General features: G+C 47.4%; 1 protein-coding gene across 1 annotated transcript in view; it reads right to left on the bottom strand.

Annotated features, from left to right (window-relative positions):
• Positions 1-14,550, bottom strand: part of Iqsec3 (IQ motif and Sec7 domain ArfGEF 3) — a 103,112-nt gene that overhangs the window by 47,747 nt on the left and 40,815 nt on the right. The window lies entirely within an intron of this gene.

The following is a 14,550-nucleotide window of genomic DNA, read 5'->3' as shown; positions in this document are numbered from 1 at the left end:
CTGGGGGTGTCTTCTGCAGTCCCCTCTAGGGAGGGGCTATGATGGCAGGGAAGAACCCCAGGCAAGGGGGTGAACCTGAACTTGGGGAGGGTATCCCAGATAGAGAAAAGGATCAACAGTGGCCAGAGTCCATGACGCTCTGCTTAAAACCAGAAGCAGAGAGGTTAAGAATGACTGTCTTCAGATCTGGAATCTGCCTCTTCTCAGCTATGTGTTTCTGATTTAACATCGGTGACTTAACTTCCATAACCTCTTGTTTCCCCCATCTATAAAATGGGCAGAATAATGGTACCTAAAGGGGAATTTGGATGGCTAAAGTTAGTTAAAATTCTTAAAACTGCCTGGCTCATGGTCACTACTATATATAAGTGTTAACTACTTATCAGTGCTTTGGCTCCAGGGCCATTAGCTTAGGAAGCTGGAGGGAGTGAATTTGCACAGAAGCAGTGTCATCTTTAGCCCAAACGAGTTTGGGGCAATGAGAGATACAGAAAGGCCTGGCTTGGATGTAAGCCTCTCTAGAGTGGGTGGGCTCTGGTTTTGGGAGCTGGGTCTTTGAGGAAGAGGAATCTTGTCCTGCTGGGCTGAGGGAGGCATCTGTTCTCTCCTGGCCCCTCTTCTCTTCAAGGAGCCACTAGCAGGCTGAGCATGGCTGCTGCCCTCCTGCTTACCTAAGAAGATAGCTCTTTGACAGAAGCAGCCACACTGCAGCATACTCTGGGGAGCTAGTGAACTCAGGTTGCTTTTCTCCCCCAACAATCTCCAGTTAGCCCCTCCCTCAAGACCCAAAACCAAACCACCTTCTCCAGGAGCCTACCCAGGTGACTGCGGCTTTCACTGCCCTGCCTTCTAGAAGAACACTAGATAGGACCTGTCCTTAGAGAGTTGCTGCCTATTTCTTGGAGGAGGAGCAGCATCATGCTTACCAGCAGGGGCTCAAATCCAAGCTCAACAACTGTGTGGCTTTGGGTAGGCTGTTTTGCCTCTGATCCTTGGTTTCCTCATCTGTGTAATGGATGTACTAATGCCTACCTTGTGGGGTTGTAGTGAGGAAATAGGAGTCCATATATGTAAGGTGCTCAGCATAGAGTATATGCTCAATAAATAAACTACCTTTCCCCTTTCTATCCCTTCTTAGAAGCCAGGGCCTGATTTTATTTGATTCTCATCTCCCCAGTGAGTGTTGGACAAACACTGAGTACTCAATCAATACTTGTTGATGAGTGAATTAAAAAGAACCTAAGGGTCCTGGGAGTGGCCTCTACATAGACAGGGATAGAGGTCAGGACTGGAAGGGGACTTAGGGTCATCTAATGCAGCCTGGCAACCCTTCCTCTTTTACAGAGGAGAAGCGGGGGCCCAAGGAGGTGGGGCACTTTGGCACAGAGAAATGGGCAACTTCAGGACTTATTTCTTCTGAAATTTTGCCTTCATGGAAGTTTCTCCAAATCATCTCAGAAGAAGGACTTCTTCCTCTTGGGGTGCACAGAGATGTGCTAGAATAACCAGGAGTAGGATGAAAAATGCTCTCTTTACCTGATCTCCATCTGTCTTCCTACACTCCCCCCCGAACCCTCACAGCTGGAGGATGGCTTATGGGCTGACCTTGGCAATAGGGAACCCTTGTTGCTACTGCAGAGTTCTTTGCTCCACCATTTCTCGTGTGGCTATCAGTCAAGCTGCATGGTTGGATGTAGGTCTGGGCATCTTTGATATGTTTTTTTTTTTTTCCATTAGCATCACCGGAATTTTTTTTTTAAGATCTAACTTCAACTCCTCTTGCTGTAGCACATGCCCTTTCTTCCCTCAGAGAACACGAAAATGGTCCTTTTCCACCATGAGCACAACTTGCTCCAGGGCCTGGAGGAGCACTCTGCCTCACCATCTCTTCTCCAGCCTGTTCTCAGCACAGACACCCAAGGCTTCTTCACTCCAGAAGGTTTCCAAGACTCTTTAGGGAACTAGTGGCTACTCAGGGCCACAAATATCTATAATAATAGCCCTTTTCTTGCTTTGATTGCTGGAATATGCCTGGCAACAGATTCTAGGTAATTGATGCCCCTCAATGGCTGCACTCAGCTAATGACAATGAAGGGTGGGGGGTAAACGCCATAGCACCCTTGTCCTTTGGGTGGGATAACTGTGAGGCAGATTCTGCACCATTTTCCGACTGATCCCTGGCTGCCCAAAGCAGTGACTGGATCATTTACAAAGACCACATTGGCTTCATTCTCTTCTATATCTTGTTTTCCCACTCTCCTATGGGTACTTCCTGGGATCACCTTGTCCCAAATAAATTATTTGCATTAAAACAAATAAACTTTTAGAAATAACAGAGGCCCTTGGCATGAGCCTCTGTTTGTGGCTGCCCCTCAGGATATAGACAAAGGCTACAAGGCCTTCTTCCTTGAGTTCATTCACAAGGCCTGGGGGTGAGGCTGTGCAGAGCCAACTCAGGCATGCACACATGCACACACCGTGTACAGAGGCCAGTCCACCAGAGCCCACCAGCCCCAGGGATCCAGGTTCTCTGGCTAAGAACACATTCCACCTTTGTCTGCTTATGCACAGGGACCCAACAGGCTGGAACCTTCCAGATGTATAATGAAAGTGTTGGAAAGGGGATCTTGTCCTTGCCTTCCTGCCCTAGACTTCCCTATAGGCTGTTTGGTAGAAGGAGGCAATGGAAACCTGGAGAGCCCTCACCAATATGGCAAAGTCTCAGGTTATATAGTAGAGGACAAAAGACATGAGTTTTGTGTCAGGAAACGGTTAAAAGTGCTCTGCTACTTACTATGTGATGTTGGGCAAGTTACCTGTCTTCCTTGTGGCTTTATTTCCTCATCTGCAAAATGGATATCCTAATAAGAATTTTGCAAGTTTGCCAATGGGAACAGATAAGGCATGCACAGCCCCTAGGACTGTGCCTGGCACTCAGAAGTCCTTAATAAATGGTGACAGTGGTGGTGGCTGCTTTCTTTTTGAGCTAGACTCCTACATATATAGTCTCAAAGAAATCCCCAGAAAAATAATATGGAGGGCTGGGGATATGGCTCAAGCAGTAGCGTGCTCGCCTGGCATGCGTACGGCCCGGGTTCGATCCTCAGCATCACATACAAACAAAGATGTTGTGTCTGCCAAAAACAAAAAAATAAATATAAAAAAAAATTCTTTCTCTCTCTCAAAAAAATAATAATAATATGGAGGGTTCTCCACACTTGGCCTTCCTGTCAACCTCCACAAAACTGAAACATGGGTTTTCCATCATAGTTCAGGGCCTTTTCCAGCCCTCCAGATGACCCACTGGAGCAGCAACACGGTGAAGAGATTTTAGATGGCACCAGCTCATGGGATCCATGGCCTCTGAGGAATCTCTATGTGCTAAGCACCTGCAAGGGCAGGCGCATTAGCTATGCCCACCACAATGTGGGGCACTTCCTGGATGGGCATTTGTCCAGTGCCCATAGTGTAGACCAGTGCTTTGGTCACTTTGTCAGGGAACAGAAGAGGCCTGAGTGCTCAGAGCATCAGTAGAATGTTGGTAGCTGAGGATCACTAGAATGTTCTTGGCTGTTTTGGACTCTGCACTCCATGTTTACAGATAGTCTGAGGAAAGGTTGGAATCTTCATCCTAGGCTATTACAGAAGGATGGATCATCTATTTCTTAGGGACCATCTTCTTCAATCCACAGAATCCAGAACATCTTTCCTTCCAAGACATAGTCTCTTCAGCTTCTAGAAGTTGCTGAGTTGAGCCCACACATAAGCAGCTGCCATCGCTAGGGGGTTAGATTTTTAGGACAAGAATCCTGTAGATGCGGTTCATTCATTCTTTTATTCTGTGACATGAATATCTTCTTTTTTATTCTTTTCAGTTGGACATCTAAATTTATTAAAACTTAGATGTAGCAGAGACTACTAAAATGCTAAATTGTACAGTAATTATAAAAGGGACATATTACATGATTTGTCAATGAAGTTCTAGTGTGTGTGTGTGTGTGTGTATTTTTTTTTTTTTTTTTTTTTGGTACTGGGAATTGAACTCAGGGACACCCAACCACTGAGGCACATCTTCAGCCCTATTTTGTATTTTATTTAGAGACAGGGTCTCACTGAGTTGCTTAGTACCTCCCCATTGCTGAGGCTGGCTTTGAACTTGCGATCTTCCTGCCTCAGCCTCCTGAGCCTCTGGGATTACAGGCGTGTACCACAATGCCCGGCTATATTTTCCTCTTTTGGAAGATGTATACTTGGAAAGTAGTAGAGAAACAGGAGGAGGAAGGAGGGAAGGGAAAGAGGAAGTACTGGGGACTGAAGTGAAGCACATTATATTCTATGCATGTATGATTATGTCAAAGTGAACTCCAATAGTGTATATAACTATAATGCACTAATAAAAACATTTAAAAGAGACTGAAGACACATAAGTCTGTCACAGAGTATTCACTTGTAAAGAAAAGAGTTCTCACCGCAGGCCTGGGACTGCTATCCTTGGAAAGCCCTTCTTAAAAGGTCAGTCTTTGGCATCTGGAAACTTGGATTTTGGGAATGTTACCATCATTCCCTCAATGATGAAGATGGCTTGCTGCCTAAACTGTTGCACAAATGGTTTATGTAAATGCCTGCTTTCCTTCTGGGAATCTAGAACTTGGGTACCTACTAGGCAGAGGGCATCTATAGGACCAGCTTCCATGAAAAATCCCTGGGCACTATGCTCCCAATGAGCCTCCCTGGGAGACAACACTTCACATTTCTCACAATTCGATGCTGGAAGAACTGAATGACTCCACTGGGAGAAGGCTCTGGGCAGCTTGGTCTGACTTCATTGCATTGCACCTTTGGCCTTCCTCCAGGCTTCATTCCATGTGCCTTTCCCCTTTGCTGAGCTTCTGCTTTATGTCCTGTCTTTATAACAAGTCAAGCCATGTAGCTGATCAGATGCTGAGTCCTGGGAGTCCTCCTAATGGATCACAAAAGCTTGGAGTGGTCTTGGGGACCTCGAACATAGCACTTTAAAAAAAGTGAATAACTTCTTTTAAGCCCCTCCACTGAGCTCCAGGGTGGTGGCAGGGGAGGGTCCTCAAGATCTTAGCTCTCTTAGGCTCCCCATCCAGCTGCTGAAAAAAATTCCTTGACTAGCAATATAAGTAAAACCATAGAAGGAAAAAATAGAATGTGGATGGCACCCTGATGAGGGAGTTCTTAGAAAACTTTGCTTGTCCTTGAGACATTAGGCTGATATATCTGCAGGGGCCTGAGCCATCAGTGAAGGTCAGCCCATGCATGAGAACACAGGATTCTAGTACAGGAAGTGAAAATCTTTGAGAAAATGGGGAACAAGCAGTTGCTCAGAGGAACATTACATGTGCTCAAGATCACAATGACTTGTGTGACGAACCCAAACATCCCATCAAAAGAAGGTGACTCAGGGGAGAAGCTGGCTTATGCTTGGAGGGATGCTAGGCACCTGTTGTGCATGCCTGGTCCTGGCACATATACAACTCCCCCAGGATCCCAGTGACCTCTTCATCCTTTCTGTCATTTCCCCATCAGAGCTGACTTCTTAAAATGCAGGTACTTTAATGCCAGTTCTCTGCTCAAAACCCACCAGTGTTGGGCTGGGGATGTGGCTCAAGCAGTAGCACGCTTGCCTGGCATGTGTGCGACCCGGGTTTGATCCTCAGCACCACATACAAACAAAGATGTGTTTGCCAAAAACTAAAAAATAAATATTAAAAAAATTCTCTCTCTCCCCTCTCTCTCTTAAAAAAATATTTAAAAAAAAAAAAACCAACCCACCAGTGACTGCAGAGTACTGATGGATAAAGTCCATTCACAATATATCCTGTCTCCCTTTCCAGTCTCATCACCACCAAGTGACCTATCCACTTTGTCCACACTGTCCCCATGTCCATCAAGCCCTTTCAGACAATTGCACCTCTCAGAGGATCTCCTCCTTCTCTCCATGTCCCCTGCCCTGCCATTCAGGCCTTTCTCTGCCTTGTCAACTCCTTCAAGACTCACCTGCTGCCCCCTAGGAAGTCAAATCCACCTCTCATGTGCTCTGATAATCCTTGGCACTTGATTCTCTTTTAGCAATGACCACTTTGTGCTCTAATTATTCACCAATGGTCTCTCTTCTCTATCAGATTCTGCCATGTGCACCTTTTAATCGCAGGTGCTTTTCACAATAGGTTGGTTTGTAAGATATGTTTCATAAATTTTGAATAAATGGCTAGCTGGATAAATAGCTGGCTGGATGGATAGGTGGGTAGATGTACAGCATTTAACCTATGTACTTTCTCAAGGACAGAGATACTGAGATGGGAGGTAGACTTGGCAAAGCACCACCTAGACCTTCCTTTGTGGCAGGACCTTTTGCCCAGCTAGTAGGAGTACTGTTGGGAACTGTCTTCAGCTGTCAGCTCTATCATCCCTCAGAGATTGTCCCCACCAGGGATTGTTTCAGTTACAGAGAACTTCCTGGCCCATAGTCACATCCTTCCAGAGCTGTGTATATCTGATGACCAACTGAGATGGGAATGTATAGACCCAGCCATTCTGACCCAACATAGGGCAAGTTTGATAAGTCATTCTCCATCCAGAACTCATGGTGTGATTGGCCAAGGCTGCTATTGGACATTTGCAGTTGGTCTTTGCTTCATGCTGTGTCCCAGGACCAGCCTTCTATGGTGACTCATCCCAAGTGTACCCTAGCAAAAAGTCCACACACTAAGCTCAGAATCTGCTTTCTGGAGAACTCAGCTCCATAATAGATACCCAGGGTTTCTTTTTCCTTTCCTTTTCTTGATATCTGGAATTACCCTGGTCTCTTAGCTCCCTGACCTATAGAACTTTTCTGGGCTCCAGACACCTTGGCTGAAAGTTCTGGGTTCTCTTCCTAGAGACATGTCAATGATTACCTTCACATCAGGGGCTATACAGACTTCATGGACCCAGACTAAAAACACTGTTATGGATCAGTAATAATGGCATACTTTCCATATGCTGAGAACTGATCAAGGGCTGTAGGCAGCTCTGGTCATACAGAGAAAATGTTTGGGTATCAAACACCACCAGGCTTTTCAGACACTGGTGGTCATTATTCTTAGTGCTGAGGGAATCTTCATTCAGAGGTAAGAGAACTTGAGAGGAGCAAGGCCCCCAGGTCTGCAACTTACTAGTTGGGTGGTCTTGAGTGAATATACCTATCTTACAACTCATTTTTTTCATCTGCAAAACAGGGATGCCAATATCTCTTTTCCAGGAAAGTGATAAAGACCAAGAACCCATAGGTAGCCTTTATACATAAATGGGCAGGTATGTACCAGTATTCATACAGCCCCTGCCAGGGAACTGACTGGGTAGTGAGTGTCCCCTCTGAGGTTCCGGGCAGGCTCTGGCAGGCCAGGTTATCCAATGCCAGGAGCTGAAGGGACAGGAACAAATGCAGAGCTGCTGAATGAGAACCGGAGGGAGCAGGGGGCTCTGCTTGGGAAGGGGGAGGCATGGGAGAGGGAGAGGGCACATCTAGGCCCATCTTTCTCCTGCCAGAGGCTGGCTTGGGTGGCAGAGAGTTGGGAGAAGGAAATAAAGAGGCCCTGGAGGCTAAACCTCTGAGGGGGTCGCTGTTCTTGATCATGATGGGCACTTGTGGGAGGTCAAGTTGAGGGCAGTTTGCCCGTCTCTGCAATGGCTGTAATGATGGGAGCTCTTGCTAGCAGGGTTTTGAAGGTTGGAGGCATACTCAGGCTGGGAGGCTTCTCCTGAGGCCCTAGCCAATTGCACCTGATTATCCCTGGCTCTGCCAGCCATTCTCAAAGCTCTTCTGGGACAAAGAATTGCAGCATTTTCCAGACAAAAGCTAACAACATGCTTCAAATCCCCTCAAGATTTTTCAACCGTTACTAAAACACTTATTTTGCTCCCTCCTTTGAATCAATGCAGTGATTTTAGGTGGTCAAAATGAAGGCACTGAGCGTGGGAAGCCAAGCATCATTTGGGGTCCCAGACGGTGCTAAGAGTGTTTGAGGTAAAGAGAGGACCAGTGTCAGTGACAGGGAATGAAACAAATTCATTCCATGCTGATTCAAAGAACAGGCTCAAAAATGTTGCCCTGGGAGTCAGATGGAGTCCCACCCCTCTGCCTCCTGTGTCATCTTGGGCAAATCATGTCCCCTCTCCACATTGCCCTGTTCCCATCATAAAGGGGGAAGTTTAACAAGATGCTCTGACATCTGGGAGGAAGGAGAAGCCCAGCTTCCTCCATCTTTCTGTGCCCTTCACATGGGCCAGGGGCCCACACTGTCCATCCCTGCTCCTGCTTATAGCCATCAACTGGCTCCACCTCCCCTGCCCCCAACAGCCAAGGACACAGTAGAAGCCTTTCCATGTCTTCCTTATGTCATTTGATCCAAGCCAGCCAGCCCTTCCCCTGGCCTGTGGCCCCTTGTCGGCCATCACCAAGCCAGAAGTCAGGGCTTAGAATAGGAACCCCTGGAGGAGGGTAGATGTGGCTTTCCGGGCTCAGCCACTTCTAGAGTCTGTCCTGATTTCACTGGTTGTGACAGCCACTTCTCCTGCCCAGTCCCCCAGGGCTCTGAGAGAGTAAGTTATTTTCTCTCCTTGTTGACTCCTTGGAGACTCCAGGCTTTGGTTCCCCAGCTGTTCCAAAAGGTGCTAGCAGGTTTGGTTTGTCTCCAGGGATTTCCTGTCAAAAGAATCACAGCCACTTCTCTGGGCTCAAGCCTTTCCCCATCCAGGCCACCCACTTACAGTAGGGTGTCACTGCTGACTGTCCTAGGTGGTAAATATGGAACCCTCCTGCTTTGCCCATTCAACCATGAGAGCTAACATCTGGTATGGCAAACCCTAAAGTGCTCATGGAGGCCTCTTCTGGAAGCTTCCCCAGGCCTTCTCAGGATATCATCTCCCTCACAGGCTCCTAAGCTGGACCTCTGACTAATGCTACCTCATTGCCCCTGGAACCTGACTATTTCCAAGCACTTTATGTTCTCATAAATAGGCACGGATCTGGAAGCCAAATCAAGAATGCCCTCCTGCCCCTCCCTAACGCACCACACAGTTTCACATCTGCATGTTTTTCTTTGGCCTGGCAGACAAATTCCGGGGACACCTGAGTACACCTCAGTTTCTTACCTTTCATGTCTGTTTGCACCACTCGCCCTAGAAGAAGGCAGTTCCTGTCTCCTCACACTCTCATCTCCCCATCTTAAAAGGGAGAATCTGGAATTTTCCCTTGAACATACAACCTAAAATCATCCCACAGCTGATTTGGACAGCATTTAAGATTTTCAGCCTGAGGCTGGTGTTGTAATGTGTTTGCCCAGGATGCACGAGGCCCTGGGTTCCAGCCCCTACACCACAAAAAAAAAAAAAAAAAAAAAAAAAAGGATTTAAGCCTTAGTGAACACTAGTTTTTGCTTAATTTTTCTCTTATTATGAACTATTTTATATGCAAATATGTACAACAGATATGTGAGGAATAAAGAAAACCAACACAAGAAACAGGACTTTGGAAGATTTTCATACCCTGTGTATTCTATCCCTTCTCAGGAGAATCTGAGTTCTGATTTGCGTTCCTCATACCCTAACTTCTCCTTATCGGCAATGTTCTTCCTGGGTTCCTGGTGTCTTCTTCACATGAGCACCAAGTGTGCACAGTGTATGATGGAGGAGGCTCCAGAACAGTCAGGATCTTGAAGATCCACAAGGGTCAGAGATGCACCTTCAAGGGGAGTGGTCCCTCCAACTCCATGCTGGCAGGGCTGGCAAGATGGCAGGGCTCTGACTGCAGCTGGGTTGTGCCTCACAGTGTGGGACCCCAACATGACTGCAAGGAAGAGTTTTAGGAAAGAAAATGGAGTTTTTCCTTAGGTGGGTTCCCCTTCTGGCTCTTCATGGCCTGGATCTGTGATGATCTCCACATGGACAGTGGTTGACTAGCCAGGGCCACAGGTGAATGGAGCCGGGTGCAGCGGTGCACACCTATAGTCTCAGGGACTCTGGGGGCTGAGGCAGGAGGATGGCAGGTTTGGGGCCAGCCTCAGCAATTTAGCAAGACCTGTCTCGACATAAACAATTAAAAAACAAAAAGGACTGGGTATGTAGCTCAGTGGTAAAGTGCCCCTGGGTTCAACTCCCACTACAAAAAATCAAAAGAAAAAGAACAGTTCACAGAAATGGGATGTTGGGAGAAGGCTACTCAGTAAAAGAGGTATCAGCCCAACTGGGTACAGGGTGTGAGTGCCTTTGGCGTCCCTGAGAGGAGGGAGCATGGGAGACCACAGGTGGTGACAGCCGACTGTGGTCACAAATGCAGATGTGGCCACACTGCCTGGGTGTGAAGTCAGCTGAGCCATGCACCTGCTGTGTGGCCTTGGGTAGGTCACCTGACCTTGTGCCCCACTGTCCTCTCTATGGACTGAGATGGCCATAAGAAGACAGTGAAAATGGAGGAAATAATTAATGCAAAATGCTCATAAGAAGCAGCTCCCTTTTTCTTTTTTCAGGATTTCCAACATTCATTCTGTCAAATAAGAAAACAAAAAGCAAAAGCATCATCTGTTTTCCCTAGACCACTGTAAAAGAGTTTGAGCCGTAGGAAGGCTGTTACTTTAGAATGAAGAACAGTCTAACTTGAACTATCTTTTTTTATATGTGTCTTGCACTGGAGTTGTCTCAATGGAGAGGTATTGGGCTTTCTGTATGGTGTAATTTCTGAAGCGCCGAGTTAGAGATGGTGGCAAGAGAAGCATAACAGAGAGTAAGAAAGACTGGGAGACAGCAGCGAGTAACAAGTGGGAGATTTAGAACCAGGCAGACCATCCTTGCTTAAAATCCCACTGCTTACTAGCTGTGTGGGGTTGAGCTGGTTCCTTAACTTCTCTGAGCCTGGTTCATAAGTCAGTTGCTCCCTGGAGAGTGGGGACCTTATGTCCTCCGCTGTGGCCCCTCACAGAGCCTATTATGGTGGCTCACACAAACTCTATGTACCCAGCCCATTCCAGGGCAGGCCATGACACCTTGCCCAGGTGTTTTGTATTCTCAGGGCTATAAAGTCCCTCATTCCATTCTTCTCCTGTTCCAACTGAGGTCAATCCTACTCTCCTCACCATGGTGGACGTTCCTTTGGTCCTGAGTTATTTCCAGGGAAGGACAATGCCTCACAAGCTCAATTTCACCATAGGGTCTCTGATGGCCGAGAGGTGCCTATGGAAGTCACATGTGTGCTTGTTGAAAGCAGGAGTCTTGTGACCCAAGAAAAGGAAACGGCAGAATTACCAGTAATTCTGGACATGATCTCGTTGCTAAGGAGCCAGATTCTCCTTCTACAAGAAGTCCTTCCTGATGTCTGGCCTCAGTCTTTCTTGATGCAGTGGAAAACACAAGCTGGCAGCATCAGATTGGCCACACTCCATGCGCCTTGAGATGACATGGGTTATATCTGAAAGTGTTTAGGAGGAACGGGCGATACTGGCTGCTGCAGCATATAAGACCATGTAACATCTGTTCACTGTCTCTGCAGGACATATGGTTCTGGTAAGAAGCCTCGGACCCAGCTTGGGGAGCAGCCCATGGGGCAGGGTAGGGAGCAGTGCCGGGCCATAGACCTTTCCCTGCCAGGGTCTAACAGTCTCCTTTTAGGTGAGCAGACGGTCAAACTGCTGCTGGCAAGAAGACTTTCCTGGTAAGATGCCTGTGCTCTTAGTCTCATTCAGCCTCCACGATGACAGCCTCGTGCTGGGTGATGTCTGGAAAATCTCCCTGAGCCTGCTGGCCTGACTTGATTGACATCCATCTGGGCCGTTAGCTGCTTTGATCTCTGCTCCAAATTGGTCCCTCAGTTCTGAGTCAGAGTCTCTCTCTCTCTTTCTCTCATGTTGGGCTCTTCCTAGCCAATACTCCATATGTCACAGGCAGGGCTTGAATGGACACATCTGAAGACTGCTTCTTCTGCTCCTGTCATCCCAAAGGAGGGACCTTACCCTCTCTCTGAAGGGCACAGCTCGGGGACTGTTATGGTTTGGATCTGGAATGTCTTCCAAAGGCCCTTGTGTGGAAGACTTGGACCCCAGATGATGGCACCACTGGGAGCTGGTGGCACTTTTAGGAGGTGGGGCCTTGTGGGAGGAAGTTAGGTCATTGGGGGTGTGCCCATAAGAAAATATTGGGACCCCCAGCCCCTTCCTCCCTCTCTCTCTCTTTGCTTTCTGGACACCTGGGGTGAGCAGCTCTGCTCCCCCACACACTCCTGCCATGTTGTTCTGCCTCACTACAGGCCCAAAGCAACAAGGCCAAGCAACCATGGGCTGAAACCTCTGAAACCATGAGCCAAAATAAACCTTTCCTCCTTTTAAATTGATTATAAGCTGACTAACACAGTGACCATGAACCACATACAGGGTAGCGAGTCCCCTCCTGCTTGCCACTGGGTGCATCCTGAAGTGGTCGGTCCATTCTTTCTAAACATTTCCCAGGCATCCTTGGGCTTCTTGACCCTGGATCTTGCCTAATTTCTGACTTCTTCCTCTCTGCTCTTGAAAATCTGCTGTGTGTATGGGTATGTGTGTTTGTGGTGCTGAGGAAGAACCCAGGACCTTGCACACACCACACAAGTAAACAATCTACCTCTGAGTTAAACCTCCAGCCCCGAAAGTCCAGCTTTAAAATAGCTAGCTATGCACCTCTCAGTGCATCTCATTTTACCTTCCAAACACTCTGAGAGGCAAGTGCTGCCGTTATCCCCACTTTACAGATGGGCAAGCTGAGAATTAGAAAGCCTAAATAACCTACCCAAGGTTAGAGTTTGTCAGTGGCCAAGCCAGGACTTGAACTTGGGTTTGAATTACACTAGTCTGAACTCTCACCGGCTCCACTTCACCGTGCTTCTGAAGCACTCTCCTACCATCTCCTCACCTTGTCTCCCTTTCCTTCTCAGAAGGGAATCCACAAAACCACATGGGCTCATTCCTCTGCCCCAGAAAAGAATGGGAGAGGACGCTCATGTTTTTAAATTCTTTAGTTGTCAATAAATATGTGTATCCAGTTCTCTTGGATAATTTCTCATTAGGAACCAGTAAATTAATAATAATAAGATACATAACTCTCTTATAAATTTGTTTCTGGTGAGTCAGTTTTCCTGGAGTTCGAGAACCTCTGGATAGCCTAGTTCATTCTCCAAACCTTCAAAGCTTTAGCATAGACACAAAACATGGTGACCACACCAGGATCTCCTCATTCTGCTTGGCTCGGGGCTCTATCAGCTTCTACCTTGGTGACCTGGAACAAGTGGCCCATCGTCTCTGAGAGTTTCCTCAGCTGTAAAATGGAGACAGTAATTCTCTTGCAAGGCCAGAAGGTGAGGATCCTTGGGGTGAGAATCAGGAGAGGGGTGGGAGGAATTTTGTAATCAGGAAGAGCCTTTACAGGTGCTGCTTGTTAGGGTCAGGGCTGACTTTCCCCTTAATCCTCCTTCATGACCCATCATGTCTGTTCTTGGAGTAAAAAACCGTGCACCCAAGTCCAGGACAAGTGCTGAGAGCTGCCAGCATGGAGGCAGGGAGTGGGTGACTGGTTCTTCCCTGGGGCCCTTAGAGGGCACATCTTAATACCTAGGCTGCACTGCTCCAGACACATGGGGAAGAGGGCCAACAAGAGGTGAGCTGTGAGATATCATTTTTTTCTTCTCTTAAAAATTTTATTCTGAGTCGGACTTGGTGGTATATGCCTGTAATCTCAGTTGCTAGGGAAGCTGAGGCAGGAGGATGGTGAGTTCAAAGCCAGCGTCCACAACTTAGTGAGGCCCTAAGCAATTTGGCAAGACCCTGTCTCTAAATAAAATATTAAAAAGAGCTGGGGATACGGCTCAGTGGTTAAGTGCCCCTGGGTTCAATCCCTGGTACCAAAAACAAAAAACAAATTTTTTTTTCTTTTGTATTATAAAATCAGTGTTTAAACAATAAGTGAAATATAGAAATAAAACCCCATGCACTGGGCAACTGAATTCTGCCCTTTCCTTGCATAGGCAAGGGGCACACATAGTTCCAGGGCTGGATTCCCCATCGGCCTCTTGATCTGCTGTTTAATCAGACCCCTGACCTGTCGTCTTGCTCTGTAAATGCTCCTAGTCTCTGCTCATGTGGCCCGTCCCTGGCCAAGGCAGCATACCTTCTGAAGAGAATCACTGCTGGAGGGGCCTTGAGAATTAGCCAGTCCACCCCCATGTCATATTGAGGAAACTCAGGCCTAGAGAAGAGTGTCTTGTCTGATCCAGGAGCCCATGTTCTACTCTGGCCTGCACTTCCCCAGCTGCAAACCGTGGACAGTCACTTCTGGAGGGGTCCTTTGGCTTTCCTGCTCAGCTGGTGCCCCTACATCCAAGAGCCCACTCTCTGTTTCCCCACTCTCCCTCCTGCGGGAGGCAGCAGCACACTCTAGGCTTCCTTCACAGACAGCTCTTTCCTGTTTGTTTTTTTAATCATCACCAAAGAAATTTCCAGGACCTCCTTTCTTAAACCATTCCAAGGC

The sequence above is a fragment of the Marmota flaviventris genome, chromosome 3, assembly GCF_047511675.1.
Source record: "Marmota flaviventris isolate mMarFla1 chromosome 3, mMarFla1.hap1, whole genome shotgun sequence".
Taxonomy (NCBI): domain Eukaryota; kingdom Metazoa; phylum Chordata; class Mammalia; order Rodentia; family Sciuridae; genus Marmota; species Marmota flaviventris.
This window is presented reverse-complemented; position numbering and strand designations above follow the sequence as displayed.